The 19,113-nt window shown below is 39.2% G+C and overlaps 1 non-coding gene across 1 annotated transcript; it reads left to right on the top strand.

Annotated features, from left to right (window-relative positions):
• Nucleotides 1-16,680: 16,680 nt before the first annotated feature.
• Nucleotides 16,681-16,787, top strand: LOC122707293. The gene has a single exon (XR_006344805.1). It is a non-coding gene; the product is annotated as a U6 spliceosomal RNA (small nuclear RNA).
• The last annotated feature ends 2,326 nt before the right edge of the window (nt 16,788-19,113 follow it).

Below are 19,113 nucleotides of genomic sequence, written 5' to 3'. Positions count from 1 at the left end.
ATCCCAGTAAGGATTTAATCTGTGTTAAGTTCTTTCACATCCTTCTCCTTATACATCACCTCCTAGTAAAAGGAAAGGGTGAAAAATAGGGAAATCAAACACATTCCCATTTATATCAGACTTTAGTCTTGAACTGGCATTCTTCTCAAATATCTTTAACAGGCACCCAGGGAGAAAAAAAAAATCTATTTCCTATCCATAATGTAACAGGAGACATAAGAGATGGAAAAACCCTTCAACCTTCTGTGCGAAAGGTCATTGTGGTGATTATACTTCTTAAATGGTAAAGTGAGGCATAAAGGCAGTTCTCAATCACTCATATTTTCTATCAGCTTCACATTGCTCTTATTTTTCCATCTGGGAATAATTGTAATTGTAATAACAAGGAAAAAATAGTAACAAACAGTAACATAGCACTATAAAAAGTTTATTGAATGCACTGGATCTAGTAAGAAACAATTAGAAATAGTTTATTTTTTCCCTCTACTCTTTAAATTTACTCTGTGGACTCATTCTTATGGATTCATTGGATAAAGTCTTTGGCATCCAATATTTTCATGAGCAATTCTAGGTTTAAAGAATTCTGTCCAGTTTGATTTCAAAATTCAAAAATATCATCTAATTTCAAAATTCAAATTTAATTTCCAAATTCAAAAACTTTATTTTTTCTTGCATATTTTCATACAAAGAATAAGCAATGAGTAATTGCTAAAGGAGGTATATCTACTTCCTTTGATGTGTTATTAAAAATTCAATGGGTTATTTTATACAGAATCATAAAAAATTTAAATAATCCAAAAGAAGTCAGGGAAAAAAGGAACAGGGACAAAAACAGGGAGAACAAAAAGCAAAGAAGACATATAATAAAATGGTGGATGTAACCTAATTACATTATTGAACAATCAATAAACCAGTATTTAGTAACATTAAATGTTAATGAACTACACACTCTAATTAAAATCTACGGATTGCCAGAACAGATTAAAAAAAAAAACAAAAACACAAGACCCAATTATGTACTGTCTATAAGAGATTCACTTTAATTATAAATAGATTAAACACAAATATTTTAAAACACATACTATGAAAATAGAAAATGATAAAAGTCTGGAGTAGCAGTATTAATATCAGAGAAAATATGCTTCAAGTCAAAGAGATAAACAGGATTGTTTTATGATAGTAAAAGAGTCGATTCACTGGGAAGATGTCAAAATTTTTAAAAAAGTACCTAATAACAGCTTCAGTCTACATGAAACAGAGATAGAATTAAAGGGATAAATAGACAATCTACAATTTTTGTTGATGACTTCAACATCCATCTCTCAAGCAGTTGATAGATCAACTAGACCAAATATTAGTAAAGACATGGATGACCAGGACATTAAACATCTTGAGTTAACCTGTGGAAGACTATACCCAATGACCACAAAATACCTCTATCATCTGTGGGTGTGCTGCCTGTGCTAAGCCACTATTTGTGACCTTATGGACCATATCCTCCCAGGCTCCTCTGTCCATGGGATTCTCCAGGCAAGAATATTGGAGTGGGTTGCCCATGCCATTCTCCAGGGGATCTTCCCAACCCAGGGATCAAACCTGAATATCTTATGTCTACCTGCATTGGCAGGTGGGTTCTTTGCCACCAGTGCCACCGGGGGAAGCCCCATCTGTCTATCTATCTATCTTTCTGTCCATTTATCTACCAATTTAGCTATAATTTTTCCAATGTGTATGATCTTTGCCAGGAGAGATTACAGTCTGGGTCATGAAAAAAGACTCAGTAGATAAAATTGAATCAAAATGATAAGGAGAGTATTCCCTGACCATAATAAAATTAAAATAGAAATCAACAATAAGATATCTAGGAAAGTCTCAAATATTTGCTGATTAGATATAATCTATGAGTCAAAAAAAATCATAAGAGAAAACAGAAAACTGCAATCTGAATGATAATAAAAATACAACATATCAACATTTGCTGCTATAGTGGTGATTAGAGGGAAATTTATAGCTACATATGCTTATATTAGAAAAAAATGAAATGTCTAAAATCAATGGCCTAATGAAGATAGGAGAAAAAAAAAGAAAGAAGAAAAAAACACCCAGGAGGTGATATGAAGGAAATGATATAGATAGAACTTTAGAAACCAGCTAAATTGAAAAAGAATATAGAGAAAACAAAGGAAATGCTGGCTTTGTGAAAAGGCTAAAACTAATAAACCATTAGCTACTCTGATCATGAAAAAAAAAGAAAACATGCATTCTCAATATCAGAAGTGGAGTTATCACTACAGATCCCACAAACATGAAAAGGATGGTAAGGGAACATTGTCAATAGTTTTATGGTGACAAATTTAACAACTTGGATAAAATGAACAAATCCTTTGAAAAATGCAACTTACAAAAACTGACACAGGATCTTGCTGGAAAAAAAAAATCTGCTAATCAAAAAATACATTAAGAATATAAATATGCAAGCCACAGTCTGGGAGGAAATATTTATAAATCCATTGGCTGACAAAAGAACTGGTTTCCAGGATATATGAAGAATTTTTATAGTCTAACAATAAAAGAGGAAAAAAAAATCCTCCAGAAGGGGATAAGATTTTAGGACCTCACAAAGATAATATACAAATGGGAAAAAAGTGGTTGATATCATTAGTCATCAAGGAAATACAAATTAAAGCCACAATGAGTCACTGCACACCTAACAAAATGGCTACTTGAAATACTTAATACCAATATTGGCAAGAATGTGGAGCAACTGAAGGTCTTGCTATATTGCTGGTAAGAATATAAAATAGTACGACCACTTTGGAAAATTTCTGGAATTTTCTTATAAAACTAACCCTATAAATCCATGGCTGATTCAAAGAATAAAAAAAAAATAAAAATTAAAATTAAAAAAAAAACAACAACAACAACAAAAAACAACTAACCCTATAGCTACCTTATAAATTCAATAATTTTACTGTTAGGTATATACTCAAGACTAATGAAAATGCATACTGAAAAAAAAAAAAGACTTGTAGAAGAACATAACAGTTTTATTCATAACAGCCAAGAAGTGGTAACAGTGCTGGTGTCCATAAACAGGAGAGTGGATAACCAAGCTATAGTCATTTATACCATGGAATATTGCTCAGCAATAAAACTAAAAGCACTCTTGATATGTGCAAAAATATCAAATAAATTCAAATTTATTTGAACAAATAAATTCAAAATAAATATCAAAACTATTTTATTGGCTTGAAAGAAGCCTTATACCAGAGTGATCACTATATGATTCAATTTACATGGAATTCTAAAATTTGGCAAACTTAATCCATTGTTGTTGTTCAGTAGCCCGGTCGTGTCTGACTCGTTATGACTCAGCAGTCCCATAGACTGCAGCACACCAGGCTTCCCTGTCCTTCACTGTCTCCTGGAGTTTGCTCAAACTCATGGCCATCGAGTTTGATGCCATCCAGCCACCTTATCCTCTGCCATCCCCTTCTCCCCCTGCCTTCAGTCTTTCCCAGCATCAGGGTCTTATCCAGTAAGTTGACTCTTCACAACAGGTAGCCAAAGTATTGGAGATTCAGCATCAGACATTCCAGTGAATATTCAGGGTTGATTTCCTTCAGGATTGACTGGTTTGATCTTCCTTGCAGCCCAAGGGAAAGGAGTCTTACAGACTTTCTAATCCCACCCCTCTTCACAGAGGAGACTCAGAGATGTGAATGTGTTTGCCTGGAAAAACACAACAAAGTAACAGGAGAAATTAGCTGATTTCTGGTTCACCGCTCAGAAGTCAGCTTTTCACAACCTCCCCTCTGCCAGGGAGAGAGGAATTAAGGCAGAAAATTTCCTATTTTTGAGCCTATCTTCCACTGAATCTTTGACCTGTGAGTGACTGAGAGCAGAGCACCATCCCCAGAGAGCCCTAATAGGACCCTCAGGTCACCTGAAACACTGCCCATCATTTGAGGAGTTGCTCCTTTAAAAGAGGAATTAGCCTGAAAGTCTTTGTCTAGCTTTGTGAGTCAGCTGGAAAAGACCAAGTGACTCTGGACTAGGGTTGCAGAGAAAAAGAACCATGTTTGTCTGGCAGAGCGAGGGGCTGAGTGATGGGACGTCTTGATTACCAGCTGAAAAACTGTGCTTGGGCGCCTATGAACTCTGCCTCCATTTTATTGTGTGTGTTTCAGGGCTGGTCTCTGCTTCTTGTCCTTATCCTGAAAGGTGGGGCAGAAATTGCATTTGAAGTCCTTGCTGTGAGGGGTGGGAATTGGTAGACTCAGGCGGCAGTAAGTAACCACAAGTCAGAGGTGCCACTGGGCAAAAACCTTACCAGTATGGTCTGGAGTCCTGTGTTTGTCCCACTGACCACAGCTGTGTTTGTCTGAGGGTCTTTATATGGTGTGACCTCAGAGGGAGCGAACTGTGCTGTTCAGCACTCCATGAATACAGACCCTAGGCTAGGAACTTTATGTTGCTTGCTTTGTTTCAGACTCACAATGGCCTTGATATTATCATTTCCTTTTATAGAAGAGACATTAAGTAACTTGCCCAGGATCACACAAGTCACAGATAAGGAGGCCTAGTTCTTTAAGTCAGTGATCCCCAACCTTCTTGGCACTAAGGATGGGTTTCATGGAAGACAATTTTTCCATGGACCAAGATGGGGGTGTGGTTTCTGGATGATTCAAGTGCATTATATTTAATGTGCACTTCATTTCTGTCTTGATTACATCAGGTTCACCTAGTTCATTAGGCATTAGATCTCAGAGGTTAGGGACCCCCTGCTTATGCAATCCACGAGACTTTCCTCCCAAGAACCTGGAGATAAAAGGCAATAACTTTGAGGTTAAACTAATCAGTTAAACTAATCAACTTGACATTTAACAAAAAGCAATCAATTGCCTCCTAGTGGCCCCAAGAAGAGCCACTTGACTATATAGCTAATCAGTGATAAAAATGTTTCTACAAAAGAAATATGTGATCAGAGTTCATGGGCAGCAGTGGGACAGAGTAATATTGGAAAGAGAGCAGTAAGCCCTGGGATGTGTTGCAGGGGACTTCTCCCAGTTCACCCTGACCCTGGCATGGGGTGGTGGTGGTGGGAAAATTGGGGAGATGTGGGTCAAAGGATACAAATTTTCTATTAGGAGATCAATAAGTTCTGGAGATCTAATGCACAGCATAGTGTATAAAGGCAATGGTACTGTAATATATTTGTCAAAGTTGCTAAGAGACTAGATCTTACATTTTCTCCACAAAAAGAAATGGTAAATTTATTCTCTGGCCACCTGATGTGAAGAGTTGACTCATTGGAAAAGATCCTGATGCTGGGAAAGATTGAGGGCAGAAGGAGAAGGGGTGACAGAGAATGAGGTGGTTGGATGGCATCATTGACTCAATGGGCATGAGTTTGAGTGAACTCCAGGAGATAGTGAAGGACAGGGAAACCTGGTGTGCTGCAGTCCATGAGGCTGCAGTGTTGGATATGATTTAGCAACTGAACAACAACAATTATGTGACTGAAAGAAGTGTTAACTAACACTGGGGGAGTAATCATATAGCATTGTGGTCGTGATTTAGTAGCTAAATCATGTCCAACTCTTGGGACCCCATGGACTATAGCCCACCAGGCTCCTCTGTCCATGGGATTTCCCAAATAAGAATACTGGAGTGGGTTGCCATTTCCTTCTCCAAGGGATCTCCCCAACCCAGGGACTGAACCCACATCTCCTGCACTGCATGTGGTCTTCATTCTCCTGCATTGCATGTGGATTCTTTATTGACTGAGCCATCAGGGGAGTGATATTGGGCTATATAAATGTATCACATCAGAAAGCAGTACACCTTAAACCTACACAATATTATTTGTCAATTATGTCTTAATTTTAAAAATAATCAGAAAAATAAAATAAAATTAAAAATCTCTTCTATTTTTGGAAAAAATATGAATATAAATCCATTTTGTTGGCTTGTATTACTCTGACCTAGGGAAGGCCAGGACATACTGTTTGAAATACATTCATCAACATTGAAAACTTTCATTTTGGTGAGCAGAACTGATTTCAGATTGTCTTCTCATTAAAAGTTTGTTTCACTGGAGAGAAAAATCCAGTTTTGGAGTTATTGATGTAAGAAGGCATTTTCTGGGGCTTTGAGGGAACTTTTGGAACACTTTGGATTAAGTTCTTGTTTTGTGAAAATATTATTTGCTTTTACCTCTTTGAGAATTCTCATGATGGGTTTCTGAAGATTTTATCTCTTTTTAAAAATATTATTTATTTATATATTTGGCTGCACCAGGGTCTTTATCGTGGCATGAGGGATCTAGTTCCCTGACCGAGGATTGAACCCAGGCCCCTTGCATTTGGATTGCAGAGACTTAGCCACTGGACCACCAGGGAAGTCCCTGAGGATACCTCTTTATATAGTCCTTTTTCATCCAGATGGTTTTATTCGTCTTTTTGCCATGGTCTCTACCTTTTTTTTTGTTTGTTTGTTTTTATTGTTGTTAGAAAATTTCCTCAGATATCAGGTGACACTTGACTGTCTGTTTCTGTTAAAAAATAGAGCATCTAAAAGTAGTTAGAGTTCTTTGGCAGGAGGGACTTCCTTGGAAGGTGGTCTGGCTGGCCAGTTTTCTGGGAACTGCACCCCACCAGCCCTATCTTTCAATATTTTTAGCTGGGCAGGTAAGATTCTCTCCAGAGAGGAATCTTCTTGTTTCCTGCCAGAGTCTACTATCCTGTTCCAGTTGGGAGGAAAAACTGGAGGATATCAGTGTTCATTGTATAATTGGTCACTTATTTCTAGTGTTTTCAGCACTTTGTGTATGGAAAGCTCCTACTGAGAGACCCTATGGAAAAGACACTTCTGGGTGGTGCCACTTTGAGCGAGGGACAGTCATTTCAGAGCAGGTAGAAAATCTGGGCTGTACTGCTACTTAATTAGAATTCAACCTTGTTTTTCACCTTCCTTTTACCTCTGCCTCTGGAGGTAAATTGTGTCGCCAGCTCAAGCTTTTAGGGGATTCTGGTTGCTTGCCCATTGCCGGCTTAGGGTTCGGCAGTCCTGGGTCTGCTGCCAGGTACCACTTATGCTTTCTCCTTCCCAGCTTCCTAAGTGCTGTAGGTACTCTCTTTGCTCTTTTTCTTATCTTTGAGGGTTTACTTTTTTTTTTTTTAAGATCCTCTCACTGTGACTTTAATGTAATGTAAAGAAGGAATGAAAGCACGTGCATTTATTCTATTGCCTCTCTTAGCCAAAGTCGATAATATTTTTCTTGGGGCATCCTTGGTGGCTCAGTGGTAAAGAATCTATCTACCAATGCAGGAGATGTGGGTTCTACCCCTGGGTCAGAAAGCTGCCCTGGAGAAGGAACTGGCAACCCATTCTAGTATTCTTGCCTGGGAAATCCCACGGACAAAGGAACCTGGTGGGCTACAGTTCATGGGGTCATGAAGAGTTGGACTCAACTGAGCAACTAAACAACAACAATTGTATTTCTCTTAGAGTAAAATCTTGATCATTCCATGTTTCAGTTAATTAGAATTTTATATGTGCATTATGCTTTGATGAAGGAGAAAGAGAGTAAGAGACAGTGAGAGAGAGAGACAGACTGAGAAGGAAGGAAGGGAAACATGGTACTATAATAGACAAGCCCACTAGTCTGTTTTTGGAGTCAATAAAGATTTAGCCCTGTTTTCTGTTTAAAAAGAAGTGATATTCAGACAATGATCTTGAATCAGTATTGGGGCAATGGGGAGGATTTTTTTTGTGTGTTCAGTTTATAATCCTTAGGCCAAAAGAAAAAATATTGTAAAACACATTTTAAAAAAGAGTTTCTGATTAACCCACAAATAATTGGGCATGTAGGAAGCCCAAGTATCTCTGGCTAAGTCAGGGTCTGTGGAGATTTTCTGTGCATCAGTGACTTGCCCTTTATATTACTGTACATTTTCTTCAGCTTAACATTCAAAAGAATAAAGGGAAATGCAGTATATAGAAGGAAGAGATCACCCATAACCTGCCTCTTTTCCCTTCCACCCAAAGACAACTGCTGTTAACATCTTGCTATATTCTCTTCCTAAACTTTTTTAGGCACCTTTTTAGAGGCTATTTTTATTCATGAAATTGTCTTAGGCGATGAGTAAGCTGTCAGAGAGGACCACCCACTCTCCTCTCCTCTTCTCCTTGAAGGTGACTGACTTAGGAACCCCATATCTTAACCTTACAGGGTCGACCTTAAGTCTTCTGTCTGGTTACTCTGCGGTGCCTTCTCCCTGTCACCCTCCCCTTCATTCTTTCCCTTCCGGCTTCACCCCACCCCTCCGCGGCCAGAGGAGGCCATGCAAAAAAATAATGCTATCACTCTCTGAAGGAAGGGACAGCTATACTTTACAAAGGACAAAAGGCAGTTCTGTCTATAGAAAGGATTTTCTATTAGTGTTGGCAAGAGGCTGAGCGGTTTTTCTCCCTCTATCCAGTTGGAGAGCGAGAGAAAGTGTCTGCGTGTGAGACACAGAGAGAGAGGAAGAGAGAGAGGGAGGGACGTGGACGAGTGCATTGTGGGAAGAGCCGCCTGACAGAACGCGGGGCAGGCAGCTGCAGAGCCGAGATAGGAACTTGAGTGCTTCACGGTGCCAAGTCTGTCAGAAACTGCTCCTGGGGTCTGAGAAACAACAGCAGGATCCCGCATTCCTCTGACAACCACTCAGAAGATAGAGTGCAAGGAAGTGGGAGGAAGGAAAGATGCAGGGCGAGCGATCAAAATGCTTCCTCCTTCTCCACGGAAGCCTGTGAAATGTTGGCCGCTTGAGCGGCTCAGGTGAGGGGAGATTTTGGACAAAGGGTAACAGTGGTGCTGCCAAGCCATGTAACCTGCTCTTCTTCGAATAGTGAATTTTCTTAAAGTGCTTGGGAGAATTGTCCTTTAATTTACACAGCCCCACTTATCCTAGACTGCTGCTTCAGTTTTCTGAAGTGACTGCTTGGTTGATTATGTTAGGGGTCAGCAAACATTTTCCAGGAAAGAGCCAGATAGTTAATATTTTAGGCTTGGTGGCCCATATGGTCTCTTGTTGCAACTATTCAACTCCACTGTTGTAGTGTGAAAGCTGCCATTGAAAAACACACAGGAGCAAGTGTGGCTGAGTTCCAATGTAATTTTTTTTTTTTTTTTTTATGGACACTGAAAATAGAATCGTACTTAATTTTTTTAGATTCTGTGAAATATTATTATTCTTTTGAATTCGTTCAACCATTTAAAAATGTAAAAAGCATTCTTAGACCTTAGGTTGGATTTGGCCCATTGGCTGTGATTGGCCAAACCCTGGTCTTTATCCAGATTATGGTGGTGTACACACAGGCAGGAGAGTGCACTAACTCTTTCCCGCCATCTCTTCCCTACTCCTCCCTTCCCCTTCCTTTGTCTGCACTTTCCTTCTCTTCTTAGCTTCATATTGTGCTGATTTGAAAATTAATGGGGACTTCTCTGGTGGTCCAGTGGTTAAGAATCTGTCTGCCAATGCAGGGGACATGGGTTTAATCCCCAATCTGGGAGGATTCCACATGCCAAGCTGCAATAAAGCCCGTGGGCCACAACCATGGAGCCTGTGCACTGGAGCCCAGGAGCTGCAGCCACTGAGCCCATGTGCCACAACCACTGAAGTCCGCGTGCCCTAGAGTCCGTGCTTTGAAGTAAGAAAAGTCACTGCAATGAGAAGCCTTGCAATAGAGGAAGCCTGTGCATTCATCAATGAAGACCCAGCACAGCCAAAAATAAAAATTAAAAATAAATTAAAAATGGAAAAAAAATAATAAAAAGGAAAGAACATTAATGAAAGGAAACTAAGGGAAGTGAAGGATTTCTTATTTAACCCATTAGTGGCAGTGTCAGAATAAAAACCCAGAACTCAAGGAGCAGTCTTTACAGCCCAGAGTAAGACTATGGGATTCTTTTTTCTGATTCCAAAGGGCAAGGTATCAAAAGGCACACAAGCTCCTTAAGGTTGTGCTGGGTCTGAAACTGACTTCTTTGTTAACTGCCTGTTCTATTCTATTCTTGAATGCATAATTAATTAAGTTGTAGTAGTTAATGTGCTTCACACAACTGGGCTGTGGAGATAAACAAGGTTGAACCTGCCTTCTAGGCGCTCACTTCTTCAGGGTATTCTTTTGAATGATTCCTATAAACCTAGCAATGTGTTGTTTTACCCTTAAAGAATTAAATTCAGCTATACTCTCATAAATTGTGATTAGAATTAAAATTTGGAAGGATATCTATCCTTGGAGCATGCAGGTAAAGGGAATAAAAAGCGAATAGATAACTCATACTTCCTACCTGTGCATTAAGGTTTAAAATAACAAGACTGTTATTTTATATTTTTACTATTATTTTAAAATGAAACCAACAAACTGAAACTAGTTTTTATTTACAAAATTATCCTAGATCATGTGAACTTGAAAAATACCTAGGTTAGTTTCTATTGTATTTAAATACATATAAGCACTTTTTGCTTTAAGTTAATAAAATAGAGTTTTTACATATTAATTTTGGCAATGCCATCAAAAGACAGAAAAATAACATTTATAATGTACATAAATAGACACATATACAGACACAGACAGGAACTTCTTAGCTTTCATTTGGAAATTTTAGCCATGAATCAGGTACAAACAAAGTTCACTAGTCTATAAATAACAGTTGGAATAAATTAAGTTTATTGCTTAGATGACTAAGATTTTTTTACTATTTGTGGTGACGACATTATCATTTGTATTTGCCCTTGACAAGCAATTTTAAGACAGCTGTTGTTTAGAGTTTAGGCAAAAACCCTTTTAGCAGTTTGTATTTAAAAAGGTCTTTCCCCCCTGCTCCCTTTTTCCTCTTAGTCTCAAGCAAGTTTTAGTTATCTCCTAGGTGATCCAATTTTAAAGGGATAGCAAAAGAAAATATAAGTTTTTTCCTTAGAGTTTTGAAGTATATTTGTCTGTTATCAGAAATATTAGGATAATTATTTTTCTTCTTTCTTTGAACAATTTTGGTTCCAGTTACCTTGATCTTATGCAGTATCTAGGGCTTCCCTGGTGGCTCAGACAGTAAAGAATCTGCCTACCAGTGCAGGAGACCTGGGTTCAATCTCTGGATTGGGAGATCCCTAGAGAAGAATGGCAACCCACTCCAATATTCTTGCCTAGAGAATCCTATGGACAGAGGAGCCTGGCTGGCTACTGTCCATGGAGTTGAAAAGAGTTGGACCTGACTGAGTGACTTTCACTTCACTTACACAATATCTATTACATTTTGAGAGGAACAGGTGAGGTTTGGGGGTTATTAAAGTTATTTGGTCTTTGACTTGCTTCTACATTTACATTTCTACTTTTGTAGAGATTGCAACACAAGGACAGTTGCTTCTACTGTTTCTCGTATATTAGCTCCAAGAGGATCCATTTCCTGATCATTTGTAGGAGGGCCTTTGAAAATTCTGAGGATAACAGGTGAATTTTTAAGAGAGAATTTTTATTGAAAATTTTTTGCAGTCTAATTGCTGTGCTTTCATCCTGTTAGGGAGTCCCAAAGGCCAGATGTTTTGTGTGTGTGTGTGTGTGTGTTTATTACTTTAATTATTTAAAATAAAGTATAATTGACTTATAATGTTATATTAATTTTAGTTGTACAGCATAGTGATTTGATATTTTTTATACATTACAAAATAATCACGAGAATAAGTCTAGTTACCATCAGCCACCATATAAATTTATTGCAATATTATTGACTATATCCCCATGCTTATATTACGTTCTCATGACTTATCTATTTTGTAATTAGCATTTTGTACTCCTCAACCTCTCTCATCCATTTCACTCCTCATCCCACCCCTTTCCTCTTTGGCAAACATCATTAACAAGACTGTTATTTTAAATGAGAACAAAAAAATCTTACTTCCAAATGAATATAGTTCCTAGCAAGTAAAACATTGATTCCTCTGGTTCCAGACATTTCTGGAAGTGTCCTTACTGCCTAGATTACTCCCTTCTGTAAAAACTACTGCTCATGTCTTTATCCTTTGTGGCTGGATGTGGTTCGGAAATGACAATTTTTTCTTTCGAAGTCATGTTTTGAAGAGAACCTGAGCCCTCTTGCCTGGTGGTAATGTTTGGGTCAAAAACTTCACGTAAAGCACATTGTGAAGTAATGGGTTGCTATGGCAAAGGCTCCAAGTGTTGGGTTGAGGCAGAGGGGTGGAGAGAATGCAGATTTCAAAGTCAAACAGACAGTTAGGAGCCCACATCCATTGTGAATTTCCTGTGTGATGTCTGAAAAGATACTTCACTTCTTTGAGACTTAGTTTTCCTATCTGTAAAGTGAGACTAAGAATCCTTTCCTTACACTGTTGTTGTAAGGATTAGAGATGATGTAGGTACCCCGGTGGCTCAGCAGTAAAGAGAATGACTGCAATATGGGAGACCAGGTTTTGATCCCTGGGTTGGGAAGAACCTCTGGAAAAGGGCAAGGCAACCCACTCCAATATTCTTGCCTGTGAAATCCCATGGACAGGGGAGCCTGGCAGACTACAGTCCATAGTGTAGCAAAAAGTCAGACACAGTGAACATGCATGTACACACACACACACACACACACACACACACACACAATTCTTATTTAGCGAATTTACTACAAGAGATAAGGTGACATGAGATAGAATCTCTTCAAAATAGAAATTTTGGAATAAACTCTGAGGCAGTGTTAAATAAATGAATTAAGATATTTTTCACTCCTGTTTTTGAAGTATGTGACTTCTTGGGTTTTGGTAGTGTTGAAATTTTCCACGGAAGAATTTGACACCTCACTTCTGAATCATACTAGAAGCACCATGTTTCATCGCTAGTTACTACTTTCCTTTTTTAAAAAAAAGTGTTATTTGTCCAGCTTCTCTTGAAAGATCAGTTAAATGTCGTATTATCCCTACTTCTGTTAATCTTTCAGAACGCGTGCCACAACAGTCAAAACAATTTCCTCATGCTCAAGTTTATTTAAGAAGTGTTTCTTTAAATATAGTGTTACTAAATTTTTATTTCATACATCCAAGTTTATTTTTCCATACAAAAATAGAGATTCATTATAAAACATCTGGAAAACACAGAAAAGTAGATTTAAAAATATTCTTTTAGTCTTATAACACAAAGCTGAAAGTAAAATTTGCTCAGTCGTGTCCGACTCTTTGTGACCCCATAGACGATACAGTCCATGGAGTGATTAGACATTCCCTTCCCCAGGGGATCTTCCCAACCCGGAGATCCAACCCACATTGCAGATGGATTCTTTACCAACTGAGATACCGAGGAAGCCCCACAACACAAAACTAGCCACAATCAAATCATTGCTTCTCTTTTGGTATATTTCACTCTGATGCAATTACTATTTTTACTGTCTCTTCCCCAATCAATAATGGTGATGACATTATGTGTATATGAATGTCTATATACATGCAGTCCATAAATATATATCTTTCAAATAATGTATGTTTATTGTTGTTCATGATAATATACCTATTCCTCATAGGGAAGTTGAAAAATACTGAAAACTGTAAAGGAATTGTGAAAGACATCTCATAATCCTATACATACAGAAGTAATTTCCTTAACATTTTTTCTGTTGCAGTTTTAGACTATTGAGGTATTACTACATATTTTGATCTTTAAGTATAGCTAATGAACATCTACAGAATAAGGGATTCAGTAAAGGATACAGTGAAGATATTGCTTTGGGGCAGAGAGTAGTATGTTTTTCAATTAGAGACATGAGTGCCAAAGACAAAGTGAAAGTCCCTCAGTCATGTCTGACTCTGCGACCCCATGGACTATACAGTCCATGGAATTCTCCATGCCAGAATACTGGAGTGGGTAGCTGTTCCCTCCTCCAGGGAATCTTCCCAACCCAGGGATCGAACCCAGGTCTCCCACATTTCAGGTGGATTCTTTACCAACTGAGCCACCAGGGAAGCCCATTCAATATGGGTTTTGAAGACATAGTCCTAGGTATGAAAATAGACATTGCACTTCTATCAACAAGGGCTTCCCAGGTGGCGTGGTGATAAAGAATCCACCTGCCAATGCAGGAGATGTAAGAGACATGAATTCCATCCCTGGGTTGGAAAGATCCCCTGGAGGAGGAAATGGCAACCCACTGCAGTATTCTTACCTGGAGAATCCCATGGACAGAGGAGTCTGGCAGGCAATGGTTCATAGGGTTGCAAAGAGTCAGATACGACTGAGTGACTAAGCACAACACAACACATCAGGAGTGTAAGTGAGGTAATTCACATTTCTCCCCCCTTTCCCCAATATATGTGCATAGTACTTATCACCCAAGTGACTCAGCTATCTTAGGAGTAAGCAGCTAGAAAAGAGAAGGATCTGAAAAGGAGGGAAGAATCAGTTCAGTTCAGTTCAGTCGCTTAGTCGTGTCCGACTCTTTGCGACCCCATGAATCACAGCACGCCAGGCCTACCTGTGCATCACCAACTCCCAGAGTCTACTCAAACCCATGTCCATCAAGTCAGGGATGCCATCCAGCCATCTCACCCTCTGTCGTCCCCTTCTCCTCCTGCCCCCAATCCCTCCCAGCGTCAGGATCTTTTCCAATGAGTCAACTCTTCGCATGAGGTGGCCAAAGTATTGGAGTTTCAGCTTCAACATCAGTCCTTCCAATGAACACCCAGGACTGATCTCCTTTAGGATGGACTGGTTGGATCTCCTTGCAGTCCAAGGGACTCTCAAGAGTCTTCGCCAACACCACAGTTCAAAAGCATCAATTTTTCGGCGCTCAGCTTTCTTCACCATCCAACTCTCACATCCATACATGACCACTGGAAAAACCATAGCCTTGACAGGATGGACCTCTGTTGGCAAAGTAATGTCTCTGCTTTTTACTAAGCTGTCTAGGTTGGTCATAACTTTCCTTCCAAGGAGTAAGCGTCTTTTAATTTCATGGTTGCAATCACCATCTGCAGTGATTTTGGAGCCCCCAAAAATAAAGTCGACACTGTTTCCACTGTCTCCCCATCTATTTCCCATGAAGTGATGGGACCAGATGCCATGATCTTAGTTTTCTGACTGTTAAGCTTTAAGCCAACTTTTTCACTCTCCTCTTTCACTTTCATCAAGAGGCTTTTTAGTTCATCTTCTCTTTCTGCTGTAAGGGTGGTGTCATCTGCATATCTGAGATTATTGATATTTCTCCCTGCAATCTTGATTTCAGTTTGTGCTTCTTCTAGCCCAACATTTCTCATGATGTACTCTGCATATAAGTTAAATAAGCAGGGTGATAATATACGGCCTTGACGTATATACTCCTTTTCCTATTTGGAACCAGTCTGTTGTTCCATATCCAGTTCTAACTGTTGCTTCCTGACCTGCATACGGGTTTCTCAAGAGGCAGGTCAGGTGGTCTGGTATTCCCATCTCTTTCAGAATTTTCCACAGTTTATTGTGATCCACACAGTCAAAGTCAACATTCTAGGAATCAGTGAACTAAAATGGACTGGAATGGGTGAATTTAGCTCAGATGACCATTATATCTACCACTGTGGGTGGAATCCCTTAGAAGAAATGGAGTAGCCATCATGGTCAACAAGAGTCCGAAATGCAATCTCAAAAATGACAGAATGATCTCTGTTTGTTTCCAAGGCAAACCATTCAATATCACGGTAATCCAAGCCTATGCCCCAACCAGTAATGCTGAAGAAGCTGAACAGTTATATGAAGACCTACAAGACCTTTTAGAACTAACACCGAGAAAAGATGTCCTTTTTGTTATAGGGGACTGGAATGCAAAAGTAGGAAGTCAAGAAACACCTAAAATAACAGGCAAATTTGGCCTTGGGGTATAGAATGAAGCAGTGCAAAGGCTAATAGAATTTTGCCAAGAGAACGCACTGGTCATAGCAAACACCCTCTTCCAACAAAACAAGAGGAGACTCTACACATGGACCTCACCAGATGGTCAACACTGAAACCAGATTGATTATATTGTTTGCAGCAAAAGATAGAGAAGCTCTATGCAGTCAGCAAAAACAAGACTGGAAGCTGACTGTGGCTCAGATCATGAACTCTTTATTGCCAAATTCAGACTTAAACTAAAGAAAGTAGGGAAAACCACTAGACCATTCAGGTATGACCTAAATCAAATCCCTTATGACTATACAGTGGAAGTGAGAAATAGATTTAAGGGACTAGATCTGATAGACAGAGAGCCTGATGAACTATGGATGGAGGTTCATGACATTGTACAGGAGACAGGGATCAAGACCATCCCCATTTAAAAGAAATGCAAAAAGGCAAAATGGTTGTTTGAGGAGGCCTTACAAATAGCTGTGAAAAGGAGAGAAGTGAAAAGCAAAGGAGAAAAGGAAAGATATTCCCATTTGAATACAGAGTACCAAAGAATAGCCAGGAGAGATAAGAAAGCCTTCCTCAGTGATCAATGCAAAGAAATAGAGGGAAACAACAGAACGAGAAAGACTAAAGATCTCTTCAAGAAAATTAGAGATACCAAGGGAACATTTCACGCAAAGATGGGTTCGAAAAAGGACAGAAATGGTATGGACCTAACGGAAGCAGAAGATATTAAGAAGAGGTGGCAAGAATACACAGAAGAACTGTACAAAAAAGATCTTCGTGCTCGCTTCGGCAGCACATATACTAAAATTGGAACGATACAGAGAAGATTAGCATGGCCCCTGCGCAAGGATGACACGCAAATTCGTGAAGCGTTCCATATTTAAAAAAAAAAAAAAAAGATCTTCATGACCCAGACAATCACAATGGTGTGATCACTCACCGAGAGCCAGACATCCTGGAATATGAAGTCAAGTGGGCCTTGGAAAACATCACTACGAACAAAGCTAGTGGAGGTGATGGAATTCCAGTTGAGCTATTTCAAATCCTGAAAAATGATGCTGTGAAAGTGCTGCACTCAATATGCCAGCAAATTTGGAAAACAGTAGTGGCCATAGGACTGGAAAAGGTCAGTTTTCATTCCAATCCCTAAGAAAGGCAATCCCAAAGAATGCTCAAACTACCGCACAATTGCACTCATCTCACACGCTAGTAAAGTAATGCTCAAAATTCTCCAAGTCAGGCTTCAGTAACACATGAACCGTGAACTTCCAGATGTTCAAGCTGGTTTTAGAAAAGGCAGAAGAACCAGAGATCAAATTGCCAACATCCGCTGGATCATCGAAAAATCAAGAGGGGAGAATATACTTGTCTAATTTCTTGATTTCTGCCAAAGAAAGCAGTTCATTAGCAAGACCTTGGCTTGATTTCCCAGATGTCACAATCATAAAATAAGAAATTATTTTTATGCTCAGTTGTTTTATCACAACCATCAGTCTGGTAACAGTAAAAGCTGTTGTCAACTGTTTAGGACATAATGTGCAATTTCTATGAAAGGGAAATGGCCTTGATTTCACTCAAGCACCAAATTTATTGCACCTTCTCTAATTGGCTTTTGTTTCTTAATGATAAGATATGTTCCTGCCCATCTTCCAGCATCTCTTCCACCTCCAACTGCCCAGTATCTCCTAGCAATGAGTTCACCATCTATTTGACAGAGACAATTGAGTTGATCAAGACTGAACTTATCTTAAAGCCCCACCCTGACAAGTCTATCCTCCAAATCCGCTTCTTTAGTCTGTTCCATAACCTCAAGGAGGGCCTACCAACTCCAAGATGCTGATTTCTATGGAATAACTGACTTGTCTGAAAATACCATACAAATGTGTCATGCGTGTATTAACACTTCATAGAGTTCTGTTTCCTTTCAGGAGTAGACAAAGCCTGATAATAAGTAGCCCATTGTTTGGCAGCTTTGCACCCAAGTCTTCAGGGACCCAGACTGGTGTAGCTCACCACTTAACTCTTTCTAAATGTAATCTGCATTTTTAGCAGTTTCTTCACCTGAAATCAGAAGGAAAAGATGAATAAGGTGAGAGTCCAGGGCATGTCCCAACTGCACCTTAAGGAAGGATCCCAGAAACAGCCACGTGACTTTCCTCTTACCGTTCCAAAGACCAGAACTTAGTCACATGGCCACAGCAAGCTGGGATGAGGAGGTGTGTCCAGGCAAAAACTCTCTTTTTTTTTTTTTTTTTAATTTTTTATTAGTTGGAGGCTAATTACTTCACAACATTTCAGTGGGTTTTGTCATACATTGATATGAATCAGCCATAGATTTACACGTATTCCCCATCCCGATTCCCCCTCCCACCTCCCTCTTCCCCCGATTCCTCTGGGTCTTCCCAGTGCACCAGGCCCGAGCACTTGTCTCATGCATCCCACCTGGGCTGGGGATCTGTTTCACCATAGATAGTATACATGCTGTTCTTTTGAAATATCCCACCCTCACATTCTCCCACAGAGTTCAATAGTCTGTTCTGTATTTCTGTGTCTCTTTTTCTGTTTTGCATATAGGGTTATCGTTACCATCTTTCTAAATTCCATATATATGCGTTAGTATGCTGTAATGTTCTTTATCTTTCTGGCTTACTTCACTCTGTATAAGGGGCTCCAGTTTCATCCATCTCATTAGAACTGGTTCAAATGAAAAAACTCTCTTTTTATGGAAGAGGGGAGAATTGGCTTCAAGGGGTATTCAGGAGCTTCTGCTGTAATGAAGAAACTCATTTTCCTTTGTATTCCTTTTAGCTTTTTGTTTTATACTGGAGTACAACCTACTAACAATGTTGTAATAGTTTCAGGTGCACAACAGAGTGACTCAGCCTTACATATACATGTGTCCATTCTCCTCCAAATTCCCCTCTCATCCAGGCTGCCATATTACATTGGCAGAGTTCCATGTGCTATACAGTAGGTCCTTGTTGGTTACCCATTTTAAATATAGCAATGTGTACATGTCCGTCTCAAACTCCCTAACTATCCCCCCCCCCCCATACCTTCCCCCTTGGCAGTTACAAGTTCACTTTCTATCAGCCTGTTTCTGTTTTGTAAATAAGTTCATTTATATCATTTATGTTTTGTAAATAAGTTCATTTATATCATTTATTTTTTAGATTTCACATATAAGGAGTATCATACAATATCCCTTAT

The sequence above is a fragment of the Cervus elaphus genome, chromosome 13, assembly GCF_910594005.1.
Source record: "Cervus elaphus chromosome 13, mCerEla1.1, whole genome shotgun sequence".
Lineage (NCBI taxonomy): Eukaryota > Metazoa > Chordata > Mammalia > Artiodactyla > Cervidae > Cervus > Cervus elaphus.
This window is presented reverse-complemented; position numbering and strand designations above follow the sequence as displayed.